The following is a 19190-nucleotide window of genomic DNA, read 5'->3' as shown; positions in this document are numbered from 1 at the left end:
TTAGGAGAGGACCCCTTTGCTGCCTGTTTTTTTTTTTTTTTTTCCCCATCAGCAGGAGGAGGTATTCAAAGAACAATCCCAGTCAGCACAATCCATCGCTTTGAACTTCTTCGTCAGCTATAAACATCTCCTCAGCGTGGGCTAGGAGGTGATCTAGGCACAGTCTCTTACTGGGAGTGAATTAAGGTAGTGCAAGGAAGAATTCAGCTGGAGGATAACTGAAGTGAGTCAAATTAGGTGTTAGTTTATCCGTGCCGAAACGTGAAGCTGTTTCATTTCTCCTTTTGGCTAGTGGGTGGTTGCCCTCTTGCCGATGTGCCGGCTTCCCCTGGGAGTGCATTGTGTGTTTGTGTCTTCAGTGTGAATGTTTCACAGAAAAAACATTTTCTGTGTTTCCATGTTTCACAGGAAAACTGGATCCATCGTGGGTTTTGCAGTTGAAGCAGTGGCGAGTGTAAATGCAGCTTTCCTTGCTGATACAGGGTGTTGGGAACTGGTGGCTAACATTTTCCTAGTCCAATGACAGATTTTTACCCCAATTGCAAATATTACCTTACCAAACTACCAAAAAAGCAGGCTGCCTTTGAGTAATATACTCAACTGAAATGGAGTATAGAAATGGAGGCTGAAATGGAGATAGACTGGTGGAGCCAGGCTCTGCCCTCCCTGCAACAAAAATGGGAGCACCTGCCGGAGAGCTCCCAGGATCGAGGGACCCCTGTACTCTGCCCCTCTCAGGTGGAAAACAAGAACCTAGAGGAGAGGAGTGAGTGGAGGCAAGTCTATGGCTGTGGCAAAAGGCGAGTGCCCTCCTTGCCTACCTTGCCTCCACAGGTGCCTCTGAGCAATAGATATGAAGCCCTAGTGGAATACAGCCGGTCCAATGGGGATGTGGTGGAGAGGCAACCTATATCAGAGGTCCCACCACAGTCAGAAAAACCTGACAGGCATATAGCTACCTCCTCCACAAGGAAGAAGAGTTTTAGTGGTTGGAGACTCCTTCCTAAAGGGATCTGAGGGCCCAATATGCAGAGCTGACCCCCATCACAGGGAGGTCTGCAGCCTGCCTGGAGCCCGAATCAGGGCTATCACCAGAAAACTCCACAACCTGGTGAAGGCCACAGACTACTACCCCCTGCTGATCTTCCAGACAGGTGGGGAAGAAGCTGCATCCCGTAGTCTGAGGGGGATGAAGAAAGACTACAAGGCCCTAGGACGGTTGGTGAAAGAGTCTGGGGCACAAGTTGTTTTCTCCTCCCTCCTTCCATTTTCAGGTGATGACGCGGGATGGAATAGTAGGATTCTCTCTATTAATGCCTGGCTACAAGACTGGTGCTACAGGCAGGGCTTTGGGTTCTTTGATAATGGCTGGTTTTATAAGACACCAGGCGTGACTGTAATACATGGGAAACGCTTATGTCGTAGGGGCAAAAGGGTTCTGGGACAGGAATTAGCAGGGCTCATTCGGAGAGCTTTAAACTAGATTCGAAGGGGGATGGGGTAGTAGCTGGGCTTGCACCACTGGGGCAACGCTCTAGTGTTGAGGTAGACCAGGAGGCCTCCCATCCCCCTGGGGTGAAATCGGTGTGCTCAGCTCGCTGCCTGAAACGCCTGTACACCAATGCACGCAGCATGGGGAATAAACAGGAGGAGTTAGAAATCCGTGTTCGGTCGGGGGGCTATGATCTAGTGGCAATTACAGAGACTTGGTGGGACGCCTCGCATGACTGGAATGTGGTCATGGATGGCTATGTCCTGTTCAGGAAAGACAGGCCGCTAAGGAGAGGTGGTGGAGTTGCTCTTTATGTGAGTGAGCAGCTAGAATGTATTGAGTTCTGTCCAGAGGCAGATCAGGAGCGAGTTGAGAGTTTGTGGGTGCGAATTAAGGGGCAGGCTGGCAGGGGTGATACTGTTGTGGGTGTCTATTACAGGCCACCGGATCTGGATGAGGAGGGTGATGAGGCCTTCTACAGGCAGCTGAGAGCAGTCTCGCAAATACAGGGCCTGGTTGTCATAGGGGATTTCAACTACCCTGATATTTGCTGGGAGGCCTACTCAGCCAGCCATCCTCAGTGCAGGAGGTTCCTCCAGTGCATTGATGATAACTTTCTGATGCAAATGGTGGATGAGCCAACTAGGAGAGGAGCGCTGCTGGATCTTATCCTCACTAACAAGGAGGGTCTGGTTGAAGAGCTGAAGGTTGAGGGCAGCCTTGGTTGTAGCAACCATGAGATGGTAGAGTTCAGGATCTCATGTGGCAGGAACAGAATAGCTAGCAGAATCGCAACCCTGAACTTCAGGAGGGCCAACTTTGGCCTTTTCAAGCAATTGCTAGGGGAAATTCCATGGGACAGGGTACTAGAAGGTAAGGGGGCCCAAGACAGTTGGTTAGCATTCAAGGACTGCTTCTTCCGAGCTCAAGATCAGAGCATCCCAGCAGGTAGGAAGTCAAGGAAGGGTACCAGGAGACCTGCATGGTTGAACAGGGAACTGCTGGGCAAACTCAAGTGGAAGAAGAGGGTGTACAGATCGTGGAAGGAGGGGCTGGCCACTTGGGAGGAATATAAGTCTGTTGTCGGAGGATGTAGGGAGGCAACTAGGAAAGCTAAGGCCTCCTTGGAATTAAACCTTGCAAGAGAGGTCAAGGACAACAGAAAGGGCTTCTTCAAATACATTGCAGGTAAAGCCAACACTAGAGGCAATGTAGGCCCACTGATGAATGAGGTGGGGGCCCTGGAGACAGAGGATAAAAAGAAGGCGGAGTTACTGAATGCCGCCTTTGCCTCTGTCTATACTGTTGGAGGCTGTCCTGAGGAGCCCTGGCCCCCTGCGGCCTCAGAAGAAGTCAGGATAGTGGAGGAATCTGTCTTGGTAGATGAGGGCTGGGTCAGGGACCAATTAAGCAATCTGGACGTCCATAAATCCATGGGCCCTGATGGGATGCACCCGCGGGTGCTGAGGGAGCTGGCAGAAGTCATTGCTAGGCCACTCTCCATCATCTTTGCTAAGTCGTGGGCAACGGGAGAGGTGCCTGAGGACTGGAGGAAAGCGAATGTCACTCCAGTCTTCAAAAAGGGCAAGAAGGAGGACCCGGGTAACTATAGACCAGTCAGCCTCACCTCCATCCCCGGAAAGGTGATGGAACAACTTGTCCTTGGTGCTGTCTCTAGGCACATCAAGGATATGGGGATCATTAGGGGCACTCAGCATGGCTTCACCAACGGGAAGTCATGCTCAACCAACTTGATAGCCTTTTATGAGGACGTAACCCGGTGGATAGATGATGGTAAAGCTGTGGATGTGGTCTATCTCGATTTCAGTAAAGCGTTTGACACGGTCTCCCACAGCATCCTCACAGCTAAACTGAGGAAGTGTGGTCTGGATGATCGGGTAGTGAGGTGGATTGTGAACTGGCTGAAGGAAAGAAGCCAGAGAGTGGTGGTCAATGGGACAGAGTCCAGTTGGAGGTCTGTGTCTAGCGAAGTCCCGCAAGGGTCGGTACTGGGACCAGTTCTATTCAATGTATTCATTAATGACTTGGATGAGGGAATAGAGTGCACTGTCAGCAAGTTCGCTGATGACACAAAACTGGGAGGAGTGGCTGAGATGCCGGAAGGCTGCGCAGCCATTCAGAGAGACCTGGACAGGCTGGAGAGTTGGGCGGGGAGAAATTTAATGAAATATAACAAGGGCAAGTGTAGAGTTCTGCATCTGGGCAAGAACAACCCCATGTACCAGTACAAGTTGGGGACAGAGCTGTTGGAGAGCAGCGTAGGGAAAAGGGACCTGGGGGTCCTAGTGGACAGCAGGATGACCATGAGCCAGCAGTGTGCCCTTGTGGCCAAGAAGGCCAATGGCATCCTGGGGTGTATTAGAAGGGGTGTGGTTAGCAGGTCGAGAGAGGTTCTCCTCCCCCTCTACTCTGCCCTGGTGAGGCCGCATCTGGAGTATTGTGTCCAGTTCTGGGCCCCTCAGTTCAAGAAGGACAGGGAACTGCTAGAGAGAGTCCAGCGCAGAGCCACGAAGATGATTAAGGGAGTGGAACATCTCCCTTATGAGGGGAGGCTGAGGGAGCTGGGTCTCTTTAGCTTAGAGAAGAGGAGACTGAGGGATGACCTCATTAATATTTATAAATATGTAAAGGGCAAGTGTCATGAGGATGGAGCCAGGCTCTTCTCAGTGACACCCCTTGACAGGACAAGGGGCAATGGGTGCAAGCTGGAACACAGGAGGTTCCACTTAAATATGAGGAAACACTTCTTTACGGTGAGGGTGACCGAACACTGGAACAGGCTGCCCAGAGAGGCTGTGGAGTCTCCTTCTCTGGAAACATTCAAAACCCGCCTGGACGCGTTCCTGTGTGATATGGTCTAGGCAATCCTGCTCCGGCAGGGGGATTGGACTAGATGATCTTTCGAGGTCCCTTCCAATCCCAACATTCTGTGATTCTGTGATTCTGTGATTCTGTGATTCTGTGATTCTGTGATCTGCTAAGATTTCTTAGGTTTGTAAGAAAGCTGTTGCAGTTAAGTTTTTTTAGGCATGTAATGCAACCCTGATGTGTTTTAATAGATGGACACCTAAAGGTCTTTTGAAGGTGAAATGGAAGACTAAGCATATTAATTTTGGTGCTTGAAGAACAGCAGCAAAGCGGGGGTAGGTATAAGCTACGTGCTGGAGTAAGGAACAGCCATCCCTTGGCTAGAGCAGCTCTGCCTCTGCTCCTTGGTGCCTGCTGTTTTCCTCTGACCTGATGCATCTCTGCTTCGTTTTTGTTGAACTTCCTTAGGAGACCTTAAATATCTTGGTGCTTGGTGTTTTGTAATGGGAGGTGGCATTGCATTTTTTTCCCCTGCTTTTTTTTTTTCCCCATTTCCTTTCTCTCTCCTCTAAGCGGCTGCTTTGAGTACTTCTTCCTGGGCTTGCTAAGAACCTAGCCCAGTGTGGAAACGTTCAGAGGGAAAAAACACCTCATGGTAAGAAGTTGAATACACTTAGTACTGTCTTTTTGTTCTGAGATTAATACTATTAAATGCCTGCTTGGTGCTTCGAGGTAAACCTGTTAAGACGTGGCCAGAAGTGATTCTTTTTCTCTGGCAAAATACCCTTTTTCCTTTTGTTTGCCAGGCTAGCAGCGGATGCCTGTAGTACCTGAGGGATAAGCTTCCTGAAAACTATGGTATTTTGGAATATTTTTCCACTTGTCTGCCCATGACTAATGCCTTCAACATTTCTGATGTCATCTGCACACCAGGTAATGTAAATGCGTGCAGATTTATGTAAGAAGAAGGTAGGGAGAAAAGCCAATAACTGGCCTTTGAAAATTGGAAAATACTAAAGTGATATCCATCAGTGCGTTTATTATTTTCATATTTGGCTCCAACTTAAATGTCACTAACCTACTCGAAGAGGTCCCATCTGCAGGGAGTCTTGGCAGGCGTTTCCCAAACAAAACATGGGGATCTTGTACCTGCTCATGTTGGTTTGGTTCAGATGTTGGGGCTACCTGTCAGCTCTTAGGGCCTGAAGGTACTGCAAGCTGTTTTGGTAGAGACAAATCTTTTTAGAAAGATTTTGTCAGTTCTGATGATTAAAAATGAGGTCTGTTCCGCTTCTACCAAAAGCAACGTTAGGTGCTTGCAAGCGTGACAGTAGATAAGTGTGCGAAGGAGTCAGTTGCTCCATTTGCTTGAACCCCTTTTAGTAGGGTGTATGAAAGAGGAGTTGCCTGCAATGTTATTCACTGAAATCTTCAGGTATGAAAGGGATATGCATCCTGTAAAATTTCCTGCGAGTGAGCTTGTGCAGAGAAAAGTGATGTTTAGTTCTTATAAGTGGTTGTGCATGACATATAGTTAAAGGCTGTATGATAGGAGTGTATGTCTGGATTTGTGCAACCCATGCTGTGCATTAGCCCTCCTTTTCTCCGTATAAGACCTGTTGGTCCCATTACGGGGCAAAATTTACACCCTCAAATAGTAGTGATTGCTACTCTGCCTCTTTTATTCTTCTCGGCAAAGTGGGTCCTGTGTTTGCTTCTCTTAAAAATAACTTGCGTTGATGAGGTTGCTGTGGGCCAGAATGGGACAGTCCCTGTTGGGATGGTCTTTACTGAAGCTACAAATCTGATCACAGAGAGTGTTGTACTTGAGCAGGCTGAAGGCATAGCTAGTCCAGTGTCTTGCCTGATAGCGAGCAGCAGGAGATATTTAGGACTGTTAAGAAGCAAAATGGAGAACCCAAGATGAGTATGGAGTAATATAAAATATATTAGATGAGTATATAGTTCTTGCCATTATGGTGCCTAAGAACCTGGATGCTTTTGCTGGCCAGAATGTTCAGCCTGAGCTTTGCAGGACGTGAACGTATGTGAAAGTGCAGGTAACGAAGGCCACGCTGACAACTTAAATGTGTAGTGCGAAGCCTGGGGGTGACTTGAAGTTTGGAGTCACTTGCTGCGTGTTCTCTCTGTGGAAAATATGTTGTGGATGCGATTTTCTGTGAGTATGGGATTTGTGTATGGTTCAGAATGGTTCCAGATAAAACTTGAGCATCCTGTAGAGAGGAGGAGAGGACCGTCACAAGCTGCGTAAGTTTGCAGTTCTTGGGGTGTTCATTCCTGCGTGTTGTGTTTTGGGGAGGGGGGATCCATTTGAACTGATAACTATGGGGTTGGGGGATAGAATTGCGTGTTTGACCACATGGTTTGGAAACTTCAGAGATGGTGCTGTACGTTAGTGTAACTCCACAGCTGCATTATTCTGTCCTGTTTCTGAAATGCAGTACGCTCGGATGCAATTGTTGCGTTGCGTCTTGCAGTGCTGCAGAAAGAAGCACGTGCAGGCGCTCTCTGGAAAGAAATCTATAATCTGTTCCGATAAGGTACGCTACAGGTTTTGCATGGTGAAGATGGACTGAAACCTCGCCGGCATGTGAAGATCGCCTGTATACATCTGAGTCAGCTTTATAATATAACGACTGCATGACTTCCTGAATTGCTGCGGAGGAAGGATGTGCTGTTGACTCAGAAGAAAGTTTATAATGTGTGTCTAGGGACAAGGTCAGCAAAGTTGATGGCTGGAAGTTACGCATTTACCATATGCTCTTAAGACTGTGAGTCACCATGACAGCAGAAGTGACTTAAAAGTACCATTGTCTGGGGAAAAAAAAAAAAACAAACAATTTATGGACCCAAATTAGAACGTGGAGGGGGGACATGAGTGATGTGGAGTTGCATTTAGTAAGATAACAGTAACATGACAGGGCAGAGTGGAATTTGTGTTTGCATCATTAAATTTGGCACTTGCTTACCTAACTGTTTCACCCGGGTGTAAACTGGTGTGTTCCCTGTGGCTTGTTCATATAAACTTTGTCTGCACAGCTGCAAGTGCTGTTCTATGCAGATTCAATTTCCGAACTGGACTGTGGAACGGAATATTTTCTATATGGCTTTAAACACACCCCAGCCCCCCCCACAATCAGTCTTATTAGTTTGAAAACTTCTCGTTTGTCTTTGCCTTTGTCTGCTTCAAACACGCCTGTGTGTGTGTGTGGCATAGCTGAAATTTTTATGAACAAGAATGTAAACACCAAATCCGCGCAAGACTTGCAGAAGAACTCTGGAGCTCTAGTGCATCATCTGTTTGTTATGTAATCTGATATAATGGAAGCAAAATAGAAACCAGATGTCAAGGCAGAGCAATTACAATTTTTCATCTGCAAGTATTACAGTAAATGTACTTTGTATTCCTTTCCTCTCCCTCCCTGAATATGGGGTTTTATTTGTTGGGGGGGGTGTTGGGAAAGTGCTGCAGGGGACTTCAGAGCTCTCAGCGTGGTTCTTGCTTAAAGACTTTGTTATTCAGTACTTGTGTTCTTTCATGTAATTAAGGTCTGTGCACCACTCCAGATCTGCATATTTCCAATTTAAATTCCAGAGCTAGCGTATTTCCAATTTAAAATGAGCTGGACAAAACTGCTTCGTCCCGGCAGACCACCTCTGCATGTCCGGCTCTGTGGGTTATACGGTCAAGGTGCAGACTTGCACTAAATTTAGCATTCAGAGCAAAGCTACTTTACTTCCCATGCTTGATTAAGTTTTGTAAGAAAATCCTATCAAAACATGTTTGGTGCAGACTCTGATGTGGATTCTTTAGCTGAAGAAATGTCTCTGAGGAGAGCAGATGGGAGCTGCGGTTAGCTCGTTTTCTCAAATTCGCTGTGTGACTGGGAGGATAAAAGGGAAAATGGATAATCATTGATCCTTTCTGTTGGGGAAATGGATTCTTCCACTGCTAGTTTATCCAAGAGGTTTATCTCTGCTCTCTTCCATTAAACAAGGCAACCCCTCGGTTGAGAGAGAAATCAATAAACATCTGCCTTCATCTTCATATGCATCTTCACAAGTCGAGGCATATATATGATCCCACTGAGTGGTAGTTGATTTTAATTTTGCTCTTTCCTTCCCTCTTGTTTTTTAACCTCCTCCTGGCTTTTTTTGTTTTTGTTTTTGTTTTTTTTTTTTGTTGCTGAAGATTTATTTTCTTCCCTTCTGTGTCGCCCTGTGTGGTTAAGCTCAGAAGCCAGCAGTATCTTGCTGGTGGAGTTCGTGCTTGAGGAGACCACGGGGGCTGGAGATGCAATTTTTCGGTGGGAGTGGGAGGGTGCTGGCAGCCGTGTCGGGCATCCCAGCATCACCCTGCGGGCTGGGTTTGGCACTGCTGATTTATGGCTCTGAGTATGTTATGGATGAAGCTTTCATGCTCCTCTGAATAAAAATCTTTCTGTTCTGCACCAACGGCTTTTTACTGGGTGGCTGCTGCGTAGTGTACCTTTGATGCTGAACAGGCCTTTACTTTTTCTTTTTACTTTACATTTAATGTCTCTGTGAGGAATAAGAAGTCAGAAATCTTTCGTGAAGCTGGTGTCTTCATTTAAGTATGGATAACTTCAAGAAACTCTTAAATCAGTTGTATGTTCCAGCTGAGGGAAGTGCTGACAATGAATTAAAGATTCTTGCTCCTTTTAAATGCAAGTTTCTTCCTTTAAAACCCAGCAAAGAACGAGGGTAAGAGATCAATGTAAATGCTTGCTGGTAGCCGTTACAAATAGCATCCAGTACATACCACCTCTCCTTTCAAGGACAACCTGGAAAAGAGGACTTGGGTTCATTATATGTGGTTACTGCTCAGCTCTACTGGCACCAAGTAATGCCTTCGACAGGTTCCAGTGATGAGGGATGTAAGCTCATGTGTGAAGAAGTTGTTAACATTTGTGTATGAGCCACCCTTAGAAAACAAAATAGGGGATTCTTCCAGTCCTAGAAAACCAGTAGCAAGATGGGCTTTGTCTTGGGGCACGAGGCTTTTGTAGCTAGTGCTCTGCATGTTGCTGGAGGGTGGGCAAGCAATCTTTTGAAAATGAGATTGCTACCATGTGAAGCAGTGATGAGCCTTGATAACGAATGCTGTACCTGGACTGCTAGAGAGAAGGACAGAGGGGACTTCAGGACTTGGTGTAGTTTCACTTTGGTTCAAATTACCACATAGAAATACATGCTCAAGCTTTATCCTGTGTTGAGTCTGTGCTGGGCATGCCTTGTACCGAAGGTGGCAAACATTAAGGAAAGGAGGCTGGATGGGATGAAAATGCAAAAAATGATCTGTGTCCCTCCATGCTCTTCAAAAAAAAAAAAAAAGAAACACAAAAATCTCTGAAAAAGTTCTGATGGGAACAGGGACGTGACTGTTAAAAGATATTTTGTTGTTTCCTTCTGTAACTCGATTCTGATCTGAGTATTTAGATTCAACCTTGAAATACTAATTTGCGGTGTGGATTGTATTGTAACTTTGCATGGCCTGCCTTTTCTCTCCTGTCCTTTGGCCAGTTGTCTCCTGCTGTTGTCTCCAGTAAGGATGAAGCTTCATGATAGATTCCGTTCCCATAAATTGAAGATTTAACTATTGAAGACACTTTCTTTCCCCTCACATGAAGTGTTTATAGAAAACTTTACAACTGCAGGAAGCAGCAAGGCCTCTTGCACCTGTGAAGATGAGATGGCACTGAAGCTAGAGCTGAAGGCAGCATCAGGCATTCCTGGTTGGAATCGCTTCCTTTCTAAACGGAGACTGTGGAGCCCAGCCTGAGTCCCCAGGATCGCTGTGGAGAACACCTCCCCCATCGTGGACGTTCAGCCAGCTTGTTTACAAAGGCAGCTTTCTGAAGGTAATGATGCTCCGCTCTCTACGCTGATGCTCTGCAAAGCCAGAAGATTGGTCCATGTAAGGTCCAAGGTCTGCGGCTTGGTCCGTGTAAAAGTTCTCGCGCCATGCTGAGTCTCATATTATTGAAACCGGACCCTGTGGTTAAATGGGGCTTAAAACCATGGAAATGCGTAACGGGAATGTTGGCCAGTGTGCTGGTAGAGAGAAATGACTTTTTTTCAATGTAAGTCAGTGGAGGATTAGTTTTAAGAAGGAAAACAAGTCAATCAAGTAGGCGTTGGGCAGATTGCTGTGGCACTGTCGTATTGGTTGTGACCAGCCTCTGTGACCTTAATTCTCAGCCAAGGGAACCTGATTGTGCAGCGTGTTTTCTGGGGACAAAAATACTAGCAATAGCGAGTCACATGTCGCCAGGAGCTCTTACTATAAAAACGGCGGCTCTGCTGAAAGCGACCTTCAGCATGGCTGCGAACGTTCGTGGTGTTATTTTTAACCTGTCTGGGTAAATTTCCAATACAAATGCTGGTGCCAATCTGATGTGTATGCGTTCCCAAATCCTTATCTTCTGCTTTCTAGTGCAGTGACGCATCAGACGGAACAGCTAGTTTCGGGGTTGGGTATAGCCTCGCTTTTACGTCTGTGGTACCAGAGAGAAATAAATACTTTAAAAACTCTGTTTTACTGCTATATAGAATTTTTTAAAGGTTTTTTTTCAAAATATGAGTTTTAATGATATCTTTTGTGGTTTTTTTTTTGTTTTGTTTTGTTTTTTTAAGGAAAAATAACTAGGATTTAAAAATAGCTGAAGGCTGTACTTTGATTAGGTTGCTCCAGCACTTGACGTCAGCGTGTGACATTTATCTATGTACGGATTTGTTGCCCTGTTGCCTAAGGCCGTTATTTACACAAACGGGGATATTTCTGTCCACCGTGAGGGGAATGAGGAACATCTCTGCTCAAGTTGTGTCCTTACCCTTAGTATTCTTGAAGTCTGGCTTTTTCTCCCACTACTTGATTTTTATATTGGGATGGCAGCAAGGCTTTTTTTATGTGTTGGAGGATAGAGTTCTAGGTATTTAGGTTACCATGAAGGTCCAGGCAGTAGGATGCTGGCTTGATGGAGGAGGGTGCTGGTAGAGCAATGCTGAACTTGACTTGTACTTGGAGAGGTATAACACAGGGTATGAGCCTATGTGGCTTCTTACTGGATGGCTTCATTAATAGACAGGTAGTGGATATTCTACAAATAGGAATTACAGAAAATAAATCCTGCAAATGTGAAATACAAATGAAAAGCAGTGCGCAGTTTCAAATCAGCACGGCGTTGAGTGTAGCACCTGTATTTCTCTGCCATTTATCATTTCACGTTTTTATTCAGAGTAGTTGTTGTAATTCACGCTCTTTTTTTGTATTTTTTTTCTTTAATTATTGCAAAGTTAAAAATCTGTTTTTACAGGACTTGAAGCTAAAGCTGTTGATCTGGCAAATATCAGTTGAATGTTCAGCTGCTGGAGCTTCTCAGAGCCTCTCTCCCCTCTCCTCAAAGCAACATTTGGGGTTTCCCTGGCCCCAAATCCCACTGTCTGTAACAGTAGCAGAAATCTCTGAGTAGTTTTCTAGAGCATGGAGTTTCCCAAAAGTAACTTCTTGGGGACATATATGCAGTTGAAATGAAAGGGCAGAGAAGCAATACTTCTCTTTTAAGTTGTTCCGTTAGTAGCCATGTGTATTGCCAGTGTAAATGTTGTGTATCTGTATAGAACTTGGCTTGTGCTTTCTCATGCTGCTGTGTAAGGGAGCTACGCGAAGCAGGATGGCACGATGTCGTTCCCCGACTGCTCATGTTCGTGGGAGAAAGCGTGATCTGCAGTGGAAGGGCTCTGACTCACGAGTGGAGGTCACTGATGGTGAGACAAGAGGGGTGAGTGTTTCGGCTGCATGCCCCAGCTTTGCTGTGAGTGCAGCTTAGCACAGTCTGGGCGGATTCAGAGCAGCTGCAGCTCAGCCTGACCTTCTACTGCAAACTAAAATTACTCGTGGTTTATGTTTTTCAGGCTTTGGGCTGTAAACTGCGGTGGCACGGGGAAGCATTTTGCAGGGAAAAGATCCCTCTGTGGAATGAGGTGCTGTAGTTCGTTGAGGATGATACTGTTTTAGATGTCTTTGCCCTTGAGGTGAAGCCCCAATACATTGTCAGTGCCGTCATGATCATGCAGAAAACAAACTGCTGCAGCGATAGGTTGGTCCTCGTCATATGCAGCAGTTCAGATCAAACAAATGACAGATCCCAGAGTACTGCTGTAGCAGGTTGGGTTGCACTTAGGACTAAATAGACAATGCTGTCTTAATGTACCCATTGTTTATATTTCCATTTTCTGTTTCTTTACCTTTCTTTGGTTAGAAGGGCAGCATGTTGGTACTTCAATCCCTTTTGAAATAGTTTTGATTGAAGAGTGGGGAAAGAATAAAGAGATGGGTAGGCTCTTGAGCACATGAACAGATGGAGGTAGGATGACTGTTGGATGTTTAAAATCTAAATTTTTTTTAAAAGGTTTTAAATCTAAATGTTTAAAACCTTCTAGTGTACTCATCTTTCCTTCTGGAGAGCCTATGAGAATCTTACTGATGAGCTCAATGCACTGGCCTTTTAGCAGAGTGGATTCTTGGTTTTGTTTAGGGTTTTTGCTTTGGCGGGGGTTTTTTGTTTGTTTTGCGAATATATAAACCTTTCTAAGAAAAGCCGAATATTCCCCTGTGCCCCTCCATGTCACTTTTGAAATACTTGAGCAGATTTGAAATCTAAAAACTTTTGAAAGGTTTAACCTTTTCTATGGGAATTCTGATTTTTCTGTTTGAAACAAGAGGAGTGCAACTCTGGCCCTGGTTTTGTTTTCACTTGCTGGTTTGAGTTTTTTGCATGTATTCATGTGCAAGCAGGAGCAGCTCATGGAGAAGAGGTTTTGAGGCTGTGAAGGTAATGCTTAGAAATCAACCTGACTGGACTTAAAGCCCTTAAATGCTTTACCAAATCAACAAAACATGAAGGTGCAGCACATCATACTCAATTCCTTAAACTGAGAGATGCTTAAAATCTTTTGGGTATAAGAAAGAACCTGCCCCACGGTGCTGACTTGAATAGGCAGTATGGCTGAGAGAAAGACTGCTGCACTGCAAAGGTGTGATTTCTGAGTCATACTAAGTACAGAGCAACCAAAACATCAGCACGGGTTAAACAAAATGCTGGATGGGTTTGTGTACTGGAGGAGTGTAGAATCTATGGAGACTGTTGATCAGCAAACTCGTGGGAGTTTGTGTGTGCACAAAAAACCCACCCCCACCCACGAAATCATGTTTTCAAGCACGTCTTAAATGATTTGCATTGAACAAGTTGAAGAAAGTCCACCTTGGAGTTTGTATATCTTTGAACCTGATACCAGTCTTGCACTTACGTTGACTTTTACGGAAAAGTTTAAGCTGCTTCTAGAAATGCTAAAGCTTCTGGTATTCTAATACCTGGTTAAACAAACCAGCTAATGCCAAAGAATTGAGTTGCTGGTATTAAAAAAAACAAGTTCTGCTCTCATGCTCAGAGTAGCCTGTTACCACACACCTGAAACGTTTACCTGGAGAGCCATCAGATGTCTCACTGTGGCATTATCTGTTTTGCAGAGCTTCTGCATCAGTGGTCTTTATGACTTCCTAGTCCAGAGCTGGGTCAGTTCTCCGAAGGATGCAGCTTGGGCTGATACCGTGGTACCCACTGAGGGATGAGGAGCTTGCAGGCATGGCCTGGGGCCTATGCTGACCTACTGACATGGTGTCCTCATGTCCCAGGTTGGGTCTCTGTGCTCAGTCTCTGCCTGGTGGGAGCTCATGGCTGGCCCTGCTTACCCCTTCTCTGTAAACTCTGGTGCCTCCTTACAGTTAGAATTGCCTATAGGCAGAGAGCATAGTTTGCCTATATGACTTCAGTGGTTACTGCAGGAGTTTTGTATCCTTTGGCAGGTAGAGGAAAAAGCTGTCCCAGCAGACAATCCTCCTTAAGAGAGAGTGCAGTAAGTTTTGCTGTACAGGTCTTGATCTTAACGTCATAACTTGTGTACCTGCCCTGGCAAATCTATAGGTGAGAGCAGTTGCAAACCAAATGCAATATTGAGCCCCACGGGGCTGTCGTCTTGCTGAAATGTGTAGAAAATAGAGAGGAAACATCAATATCTGCCTTGTTTCCTATCCACAAGAAAAGCTAAGGATAAAAAGTGCTCTTAGTGTGAAAGTTGGGATAGGGTGGTTAGTTGAAGTGTGAAAGAAATGGAGCTTAGTCCCCAGGTTTTTGGTATTGTAACTGTATTAGGCAGGAATTCATAGGTTGGGCTCTCATGTAGGCCCACCCTGAGAAGTGCGAGGCTTGTAGTTTAAGCTCCAAAAAGTTCATCACCAGTTCCATCCTTTGGTATAAGGATTTTGTTATATGGAGGGTTTGCTTTTTGATCTCACAGCTGGGTGGGATGAAGGCACACATCAGAAGAATTTCCCACATTTCTGGAGGTCAGGTAGGTTTGGGCTCAACTGCATGTGCTGTCATTAGCTGTTGTGCAGCTTCTCCCTGTGCTCCAGGCTTCAAATTTGGAAGCTGTCCTCTTATATCCATCCCACCCCAGCCCATGATCATGGAGTTCATCAAGTGGCTCTGCAGCCCCCACATCAGCTCTGTCCATCAGGTCTGTATCTGCCCATCCTGTAAGACACCAACACAGCTTCTTCAGTGTCTGGGATTAATCCTAATCCCAAAGGGAGCAAGTCTAGCAAGGGTTCCTTGGTCCACACCTGGAAAAGAGAGTCCCAGCACCACCTTGTGTTGCAGAGCTTCTCAGGGCTTGGAGTTATCCAGCTGTAGCAGGTGAGCTGGCTGGGGAGCAACGGTGTTGGTGAAAGCAGAGAGAAAACCTCTCTGTCTTATCACAGCTTCTTCAAACCTCATCTTTTGAACTGGAAGTGTTAATTCAATAGTGTCTTAGTATTCACTGTTTTTTTTCGGTATTGCCTTTCTGTAGGGTGATGTGCTACAGAAGTGTAGGGTGAAAGATTCAACACACCTCCTGCTATTAATCCATGCAGGGTGAGCTGTCAAAATGGTACAGTCGTCCAGAGTGAATTTTTCCCCTCCCAAACCAGCCAAGACATACTCTGTGTTTTGCACAGAAGGACATACAACCTCCAGTGAAAACAAGCAAGAAAGTGCGATTTGAGGGGATGCATTTGATCCGATATAGCCAGCTGGTTTTCTGTCCTTTTTATTTATCATATTACAATATCTATTTTTATCATATAAGATCTAAACTTTTGCAAAATAAAAGGGCACTTAAACTTATGTAAAAAAAGTTATAAAGGATGTGTTAAATATAAAAAGGTTATAAAGGATTTGTTAAAAATTCAAGGAAATACATAGAATTTTATTTCTTTAAAGTAGCGTTGACTCAGCTCCTGTAATAATGAGGATGTGTGTTTGTTACCTGCTTTTCTAAGTCTTGGCCTTCAAGGGAAAATTGTAGCTGGACTAAGGAAAAAAAAGTCGAGGGGGCACTGCTTTTTGATTGCTATTGAAGGGAGCTGTTAACTCAAACTGCTGATCCAAGTGAGGCAATTTTTTAAAGCTGGTGTCTCCGGTGGATGGTACTTAAGGACTGTCAGGTTCTGCCTACGCAGGCTCCAAGGAGAACATTAATTTGTGCAGCAGTTGGTCTCCAGCTCTGGCTGTCGGGTCTCTTGCCCTCTTCTGGGCAGCCCCAGGAGAAAGCCCATGTCCATGGGCAGCAGCTAAAAGATCCTGCGGGTAGGAGAAGCTTTCCTGTATGCGTAATTGAAAGGTGATGGCATTATTTGGACTTGTGTGTGTGCTTCTTGCTGACGTGTTTGTGAGCTGCACTGTGGAAACACAGAGATGCCAACGGTGGTGAATCTCACAGATACTTGCTGTTATGGGGATGCACTTGGCATCTTTGTCGTAACTTTTAATTTGTCCTTGATACTGAGACAATAATAAAGGAAAACCACTAGAAACTGTCTTTATTAAAGGCTGATACAAATTAACTTGCAGACTTTGTCGATTTATCATACTATTACAGTGGTGCAGCAGTCTTATTTTCAAGTGGAATGGACTGAGAGCAGCCCTGAGGAGAAGGACTTGGGGGTGACGAGAAGCTCACCATGAGCCGGCAATGTGCGCTTGCAGCCCAGAAGGCCAACCGTATCCTGGGCTGCGTCACAAGCAGCGTGGCCAGCAGGTCGAGGGAGGGGATTCTGCCCCTCTACTCCACTCTCGTGAGACCCCACCTGCAGTGCTGCATCCAGCTCTGGGACCCCCAACATAAGAAGGACATGGAGCTGTTGGAGTGAGTCCAGAGGAGGCCATGAGGATGATGAGAGGGCTGGAGCACCTCTCCTATGAAGACAGGCTGAGAGAGTTGGGGCTGTTCAGCCTGGAGAAGAGAAGGCTCTGTGGAGACCTTCTAGCAACCTTCCAGTACCTGAAGGGGGCCTACAGGAAAGCTGGAGAGGGACTTTTCACAAGGGCATGGAGTGACAGGACAAGGGGTAATGGTTTTAAACTGAAAAGAGGGGAGATTTAGATTAGATCTTAGGAAGGAATTCTTTCCTGTGAGGGTGGTGAGACAGTAGCACAGATTGCCCAGAGAAGCTGTGGATGCCCCCTCCGTGGCAGTGTTCAAGGCCAGGTTGGATGGGGCTTTGAGCAACTTGGTCTAGTGGAAGGTGTCCCTGCCCCTGGCAAGGGGTTGGAACTAGATGATCTTTAAGGTCCCTTCCATCCTAAACCACTCTGGGATTCTGTGATTCTGTGAAATTAAATGTGGGTTTAAATCCATGAGCCTTTTCAGCCCTACAAGGGAGGGAGTAGTTGATGTCCGCTCGCTTCAGGAAGGCATGAAGTTTGTTGCTGTCTTCTGAAGCTGTGAAATTAACTGTTTCACTCCTACATGATGGGCACTGAATCACGCATTTAGTGGATTAATTGTGCTGACTTTTGCATAGCTTTTACCTGGCCCTTATCCTCTGGCAGGAGGGAAAGGAATACTAATGGTCCTGTAAAGCGAGCCTGCTGGTAGAGGAGTAAGTTCTAGTGCTAATTTCATACAGTGGATAATGTGCTTGTGGAATATTTTCCCCAAATTTCATAGTGGATGAAATCTGCTGAGTAAAGTGCCGTTATCTCTGCTGCTAACCCTTATATGTTTGGAGATTTTTTTTTTCCAAATAGCAGTTCTTTAACCTGCACTCACCCACAGGCTTGCCCCACCGCTGAAAATGGTGTTTTCTCTGTGAGCCGAAGCACGGCACAGAGTCAAGCCGATCATTTCACATCTCACCCAAGGCAGCTGCTGGTTTCTAAAGCTTTGTAATCTTCGCCTAAAAAGACGAGGGAGCTCAGAGGAACTGCTGTCCTGTGGCATCCATGCGGGGGAGGGGGCTTGCTTTCATCCCCTCACCACCTTCCCCTCCAAAATCCAGCTTTTCCAGTATCTTGCTCGGTAAGTGGCTGGATGAAGGCTGTAAGATAAGTCAATAGTAGACTATTTTGGGGCCTTAGGCAGATTAGCATAGTGGCAAATTTTTATCTTGCTGAAGAAGAGGTTGGGGCCGCATATTCTGGATGGCTGTTATGGATACGGGGCTTCCCGTACCGCATGTCTTTCACTTGAGGATCTTTGTGCTTGGTAGTTAGTTACTCAGCATGACATGGGACGGGCTTGCACGAGGTGGGGCTGGAGTCTGTGCTTTGGGTATCGGTGGCACACCGGGAATAAGATGGGTTTTGGACTGTGATGTATGCTGAGAGAGAATATTGGAGAGATGTCGTAAGGAGAGAGCATCTAGGGATATTCTCCTGTGAATTTTAGAAGATGAGGTAGTATGATCTTGGACCAGTGCTGGTTTAGGCTTTTCTACTGTTTTGCATCTCATGGTTTTTTTTTCCTTAGAGATATAATGTATTGCCCGTATGCACAATCCTCACATTTATAAATTTCTTACTCTGAGCATTCATGGAGCGCAAATGTTCATAAAACAGACATTCATGTCTTGAAAACTCCACTCGCCTGTGGTGAATGGGAAGCTTTCCCAGGTAAGCTAGAGCTCACTGTAGTCGGTTCCTGAATAAATGAACCTTTCATCATTTACGGGAGGAGGGAGGGAAACACACCACCTTGCTGTGATGGATGCAAAGAGCGTGCTCCAAACGCGAACACGATGCAGGCAAAGGCAGCACTGGCTTCTCTGCTGCTGAGCTCAGGGGCTTGAGCAGTCGGGAGCTCCCTGCAGCAGCTCTTTGGGGCAGGTACCAGGAAAAGGATGTGGAAAATAAGTTTGTTGGTATCTGTGTAAGGTGTTTGGCAAATACAAGGGTCTGCCTGAATTGAAGCAATATCAGTGGCTAATGGGGTTTTCATGATAAATGGGAATTACTACAGCTGTTAAATGTGTTTATATATACAAAATATATATTGAACATGCATATATGCACATATATATAAATGTATATATGCCTTTCCTGTGCAGAAGCAAGCACCTTGTCTCCATACCCCATTTGCCTGGGGAGACAGCAGTCGGTGGCAACATGTACAGGGACAACACTGGTTAAATAGAAGAACTCATTTACACACAGATATTTCGCATACAATCAGCAGGGGCTGGCTTGAGCTTGCTCCTTTTAAACAGTAAAGGGGGAAAAAAAGGCCTCCTGGGGACTTCTTGTTCAGATACGGGCTGTGAAGAGGCAAATGACTTCTCACCTGCTGAGGCTGCAGCAAAATGTTTGTGGAGCCTGCATTAGCTCGGAGGTAGAAAGGTTTATAGCTCTTTGGGAAGGCAGCTTTCAGGCTCAGAGGGTGTAATAACGGGTATTTAGGTATTTCTGTTCAAGCAGGCCTGCTGTTATAGTGCTGGCTGGTCAGT

General features: G+C 45.7%; 1 protein-coding gene across 6 annotated transcripts in view; it reads left to right on the top strand.

The window, feature by feature from the left end:
• HDAC4 (histone deacetylase 4) overlaps nt 1-19190 on the top strand; it is a 291798-nt gene that overhangs the window by 45275 nt on the left and 227333 nt on the right. Inside the window, exon 1 of one of the 6 annotated variants that reach the window (XM_068408266.1) lies at nt 10173-10224. The exons of the other annotated variants lie outside the window; for them this stretch is intronic. The gene's annotated coding sequence lies outside the window, so the exon portion shown is untranslated. Of the gene's footprint in view, nt 1-10172; nt 10225-19190 lie in introns of those variants that run through there. 6 annotated transcript variants of the gene reach the window in all.

Source organism: Nyctibius grandis, chromosome 9 (genome assembly GCF_013368605.1).
Source record: "Nyctibius grandis isolate bNycGra1 chromosome 9, bNycGra1.pri, whole genome shotgun sequence".
NCBI classification, from domain to species: domain Eukaryota; kingdom Metazoa; phylum Chordata; class Aves; order Nyctibiiformes; family Nyctibiidae; genus Nyctibius; species Nyctibius grandis.
The sequence above is the reverse complement of the archived record's forward strand: the minus strand, read 5'-3'. Positions and strand labels throughout refer to the sequence as shown.